The following is a 6,000-nucleotide window of genomic DNA, read 5'->3' as shown; positions in this document are numbered from 1 at the left end:
GAGAGAGAGGTGATGGATTCAAGGTACATAACAAGATGTACATTTTTGTACATGACCACTGTGTAGATTCGTTTTGTTTGACTATACTGATTGTAAAGCTTTTTTCTGTTTTAATTGGAGAGAGACTTGATGAGGAAAGGGGAAATAGCAGTAATAATGTAAATAAGAAAAAAAGACCATTGAAACCATATTTTTAATGCACAGAAAGAATCCAAAAGGAAGCACAGACAAGCAGGACAGCTTTGAAAAAATATACTGAATTTGTTACATACTTAAAAAAATCCTCTTACCTCCCCTCCTAGAATCAACACTATGCATTGGTTCCAAGGCAGAAGAACAGTGAGAGCTAGGTAATGGAACTTAAGTGTCTTGTCCAGGGTCACACAGCAAGGAAGTGTCTGAGGCCAGATTTGAACTTACAACTTTCTTTTTCTAGACGTGGCTCTCTATCCATTAAGCCACCTAGCTGCCTTCTGTTATATACTTCTAAAAGTATAGAATAGAACTTCACAGTTTCCTATACAATCTTCTTGTGTCCTTTTTCTGTAGAATGAGTTTTTTGGATGGTTTTAAGCTCAGAAAAGCAAGAAAAAAATTAAATATATTTCATGGATTTATATTCATGTTCATTTGGGTACTCCTTAGAATAATGCATTTCATAGCCTCTCACAAACACATGATTTTTATTCATGTTCTCTCATAAATCTCTCTTATAAGATCTATCCAGAATTAGAGCACTTCCTCTAGATCATGGATTCTTATCCTAGGGTGTGGGAACTTTATTTAAATTTTTAATAACTGTATTTAAATATAATCAATTTCCTTTGTGATTTTGTCCAGAGAGAGAGAAATTATGAACTCTGAGTCCAGATTGAAGCATATTTTTAAATTTTCTTTGTTTCTTGCTTTTTAGTTTTTTAGGAAGAATATTGATAAGTTGGAGAGTACCCAAAGAAAGTAAATCAGAATATTGAAAGGACAGAAGACGATGTGAGGAACAATTAAAGGATTTAGTGATGTTTAATTTGGAATTTAGTTTTAGGTTAGGCATGACAATTGTCTTCAATTATTAGAAGGGGCAACTGGGTAGCTCAGTGGATGGAGAGCCAGGCCTAGAGACCGGAGGTCCTAGGTCCAAATCTGGCCTCAGACACTTCCCAGCTGTGTGACCCTGGGCAAGTCACTTGACCCCCATTGCCTAGCCCTTACCACTCTTCTGCCTTGGAGTCAATATTGTGTATTGGCTCCAAGACAGAAGAAGGTAAGGGTGTAAAAAAAAAAAAAAACAAAACTATTAGAAGAGATATTATGTAGAAGAGGCACCAGACCTTTTCTTCTTGATCTCAGAAGGCAAAACAAGGAATAGTGGGTAAAATTTAGGCTAGCCTTGATCTGATGTAAAGAAAAACTTTCTGACAATTAGAGACATCATCTTGGAGGGTGATAGACTTCCTCTCAAAGAAGGTTTTCAAGCAGAGGTTGGATGATTGTTTAACAATGATGCCACAGAAGAGATTCTTAGATGGATTGCAGCAGCTAGATCAATCAGCCTCTGAAGTCCCTTGCACTTCAGTATTTTATGATTTTACAGGTGACAAAAATGAAGTTTGGAGGGGAAATTTTAAATTAATATTTATTCTTGAAATGTGAATATTTGAGTGGTTAAAGAGTTTCATCTAACTATCCAAATGGGGGGAAATCGTGGTATTTATTCCTCAGGTTATGACAGGCAATTAGATGGAAAAGTTTTTTAATTTTCCCAATGGTGTTTGTGAATGATAAATAGGTTTATATTTACATATGGCAATGTACTAATTATTATTTTATGCATGTGTTACATACTTATACACATATGCCACACACATTTGCATACACATGTATTAGGGAGGGAGACAGCAGGAGTGGACAGCAAATTCAGCCCAGAATTAAATAGAAGAACAAATGGGATTACCTTCAGAAGACTCCATACTTCTCCCAGAATTCAAAGATCCTTTAATTCTTCCAGAAACAAAGGCCCATCTTTTAAAAATAGATTTCTATTGTTATCTTTTGTTTTTATATTGCCTAGGTTTCTCCTTATATTTTCCCCTTTTTCCCTTCCCAGAGAGCATCCCTTATAACAATATTTTCTGTTTAAAAAAAGAGAAAGAGGTAGAGGGGGAAAATTAACAAAACTGATCAGCAGATTAAAAAAATAATATTTTATAAATTGTCTCACATCCAAGAACTTCAGTCTTTGCAAAGGATGGAAAAAAGGGATTCTTTTTGAATTTTTTCTTTAGGGTTTAAGCTTCTTCTTTGTAACGTCACAACATTCATTTAAATTATTTTGGGAAGCATGTAAAACCCAGTGGATTTGAGTGTTGCCTACAGGAGTGGGGTGGGAGGAGGGGAGGGGAAGAACATGAATCATGTAACCATGGAAAAATTTTCTGAATTAATCAATTAAATGAAATAAAAATAAAATGAAATAAAATGAGCTGAAGAAAGAAAAAATTATTTTGTGATGGTTGTATTCTCCATTTGTATTGTTGTAATCATTGTGTCTATTGTTTTTTCTGACTCTACTTAATTTCTTTGTATCAGTTCAGGTAAGTCTTTCCATGTTTCTTTGAATTCATCCTATCTATTGTTTCCTATAGTACATTAATGTCCTTCCATTTGCTGTTATTCTCCAATCATCATTTTACCTTGTAAAAAACCATAATACTCTTGTCTCTGAAGTTTTAAAAATGAATATTGTTCAGAAGCCAGCAGAGACAGGAACAATGGGTGTGGGCAGACTTCAACAAATAATAACTGAATTATTTAAATTATAATAACTTCAAATAATGAATAAAGAGTATCATCAAAGAAATATATGGAGAAAAATGGGTTTGTCAATTTGCAAACTAAATGGAGGACATCAACAGGGACTGTGCAGGATGGGCAGGCGTGAAATTGCTAGCCCTGGCAAAAACATCCAAATCAATGAGCTCACAGGTCAATTTGAGTATAGGAATTTGAAATTTGAACATAGAATGTCATAGTTGGAAGGAACCTCAGAGATCATCTAGTCCAAATATTTGAGAGACAAAGTGGTACCATGGAAGGAATGTGGCTCTTGCAGTCCAAGGATTTGAGTTCAAATGTGTGACAATCACCTACTCTCTTTGGGTCTCGGTTTCTTGATATGTAAAGGGAGAAAGCTGGACTAGTTGCCCTCTGAGATCCTTTTAGCTCTAAATTTATGAACTGCATTTACAGATTCTGAACCTGAGGTCAAGGGAGGGAAGAGGACTTTCCCGGTGTCACACTGGAAGCTCGCTCACTGACTGTCATGATTGCCAAGTAGGAATAGCTAAATCCAAGGACAGCTGTCTAGATTGGGCCTGGACATGCTAAGGGGGTCACTTACAACCCACAAAATGTGTTTATTTCTTATGTCAGCAGCAGCTGGGCCTGAAACACACTGGTCTCTGGGCACCGGGCCCAAGCCAAACATTCTGAAGTCATTTCTCAGAAGGGGAATGTGTTTCCAGTCTCTGATGGTCTCCCAGACAGCGCCACTCAGACCAAGGAGCTCAGAATGCTCAGATGTTAGCTCCAGAAGGGATACTGGAGATGACCCAGGTCAGCCTCAACCCCTCAGCCCCCTGCCAATTTGCAGAAGAGGAAACCAAACTATCGACATGGTTTATACAAGGTCATCTGGATAGGGACAAATGTTTGGATCTCTCAGTGATCCTCGGCTCAGGGGATGAGAATCCACCCTTCTTACTGGGTCACAGCTTACCACCCACTGTGAATGCTGAGCCACCCACTCGCTGGGTCCAGCAGGTGTGTCCCGAAGATTTCAGGGAACTTCACGCAGTATTTGCGTATATGTGGGGCGAGGGCTAGGGGGACCCCGGTACTTTGGTGGTCCAGCTCTGCCCACGCTATAGGCGGATCACTGCCTTCCCCTGTGCTCAGTGTGCAGGCTCTGAAGAACATAAGTAAGTGTGGCACAGAAGTTTATGGGGTCATAAGCAGCCTCCCTTTTTTGGCCTTCCTTGTCTAGTGGAATATTTGTTTCTAATGATGATTTTAGGTTCATAATAACAACAAAAAAAGAATTTCTTTAAATAAATTGAGAAGGCCGAACTAGTTGCTCTCTGAGGTCCTTTTAGCTTTAAATTTATGATTTTCATTTACAGATTCTGAACCTGAGGTCAAGGGAGGGAAGAGGACTGCCGTGAGATAATTCTAAGAGAAGAGAATAAGCATTTACGTAGCACCTACTATATGCCAGGCACTTTATCTCATTCAGTCTTCACAATAACCCCGTGAGGTAGCTCCTGTTTTATCCCCATTTTATAGATGAAGAAACTTGGGCAGATGTTAAGTAACTTGCCCAAGGTTACACGCTAGTAAGTACTAAATGCTAAATGTGAACTCAGGTCTTTGAGTCCAGGCTCTTACTTCATGCCCTGGGGCGCCACCTAGCTGCCTCTACTTGTAAAGCGCTTAGCACAGTGCCTAGCACATAGTAGGCACTTAAATTAATATATGTAATATGCAATCTAATAAATGCTTGTTCCCTTACTCCTTCCCTATCCCCAGCTCTCTCTGTTCCCTCTCTTATCACCCTGCCTCTCAGCCCCAGCTATTCAATAAACCTACTCCAACAGACACTCACTGAACATTTAAATGGGAGGAGAGAGCACACGAAGATGACTCCATCCCAGTCTTTCCTCAAAGAATCCATAAGCTAGAAGAGGAGATAACTAACTTATTTCAATATATGTGGAGTCTGTGCCCTGTCTCTAGATCCCACCTTCCTCTGCCCTTTGTGGTCATCTACTTTCTTAAGTTGCTGCTTTGGCCAAAAAACCCCAAACCAACCATCCTTGGTGACCAGACCTCTAGCTACGAGTTCCTGTGCTCTTAGCTGGCCCAGCCCTCAGATTATAGACCCGAAGTCTATCTCCATACCAGTATGGGGCACTTCTCAGCTTGGTAGGTCTGTACCCCTATCCCACTAGCAAAGTCCTCAAGGACTCAGGATCACACCCCGAGGATCATAATGAAGCAATGGAGAATTCTGACTTCCTACTAGGCTTTAAGTTGAAGCTCCTGACACCTCTGCAAGGAAAGCCCAGCAAAATTATCATTTTACAGATGGGGAAACGATATCTCATGGAGGTAAAAAGTTGTGCCTGGGTTTCACAGCTAGTGTCAGAGCTGGAACTCAAACCCAGGTCATTTGGCTCTGTGTTCACTGTTACAGCATTTTGTAAACTTTAATGTGCCAATAAATGTTAGCTGATATTATTGCTGCTGTTGTTATTATGATGATTGTCATATCATTTGGGGACTGGCCAATAAAGGTCCTCTGGTTGGTTGCATCAATTGGGAATAAGGAATATTGCCCAATATTCCCTACCTTATTTTAATCCAGCATGTAAAACCTTAGTGAGCCTACTCCTGGCCACGGGTCTCTGAGAGGCTGGCACTGTGGTAATGATGGGTCTTCTACCTGGCTAGATACAAAAGGTTCAAATGGATAGGTTTGCTTCGCTCTCTTCCTTGGTGGATTTTGAGTGTAGGAGATTTCTGTGAGTCTTCAGGTAGGGAGAAGAGCAAAATGTGTCTTAACTCTACCCAACCAGCATGTAACCCAGAGCATATGGGGCCTTGTGTATGTGTGTGTGTGTGGGGGGGGGGCTTTAATGATTTTAAGAATCTGGAGAAAGAATGGCGGGGGTTACTACTTTGTGAGCCTTGAAAACTCAAAAGAGCCATCAGGGGTGCCCTCAGCAATCAGAGTCAGGGGCAGGGTTGGGGGGAGAGCCCTCAGAAGCAGGACAACAGACTAGGGTACATAGATGGGGGCCCTTCCCACCATGAGGGTTCAGCTCAAGGGTTTTCTCCTGTTCCACTTCTCTTCTCAGTCCCCAGCCCAGGTGGGGGAGTGCCTATGATGAATAGTCCAGACCTCAGGCTCCCAGAGTGTTTTCTTGATAGCGTTCCACCCAG

Source organism: Monodelphis domestica, chromosome 1, assembly GCF_027887165.1.
Source record: "Monodelphis domestica isolate mMonDom1 chromosome 1, mMonDom1.pri, whole genome shotgun sequence".
Taxonomy (NCBI): Eukaryota; Metazoa; Chordata; class Mammalia; order Didelphimorphia; family Didelphidae; genus Monodelphis; species Monodelphis domestica.
The sequence above is the reverse complement of the archived record's forward strand: the minus strand, read 5'-3'. Positions refer to the sequence as shown.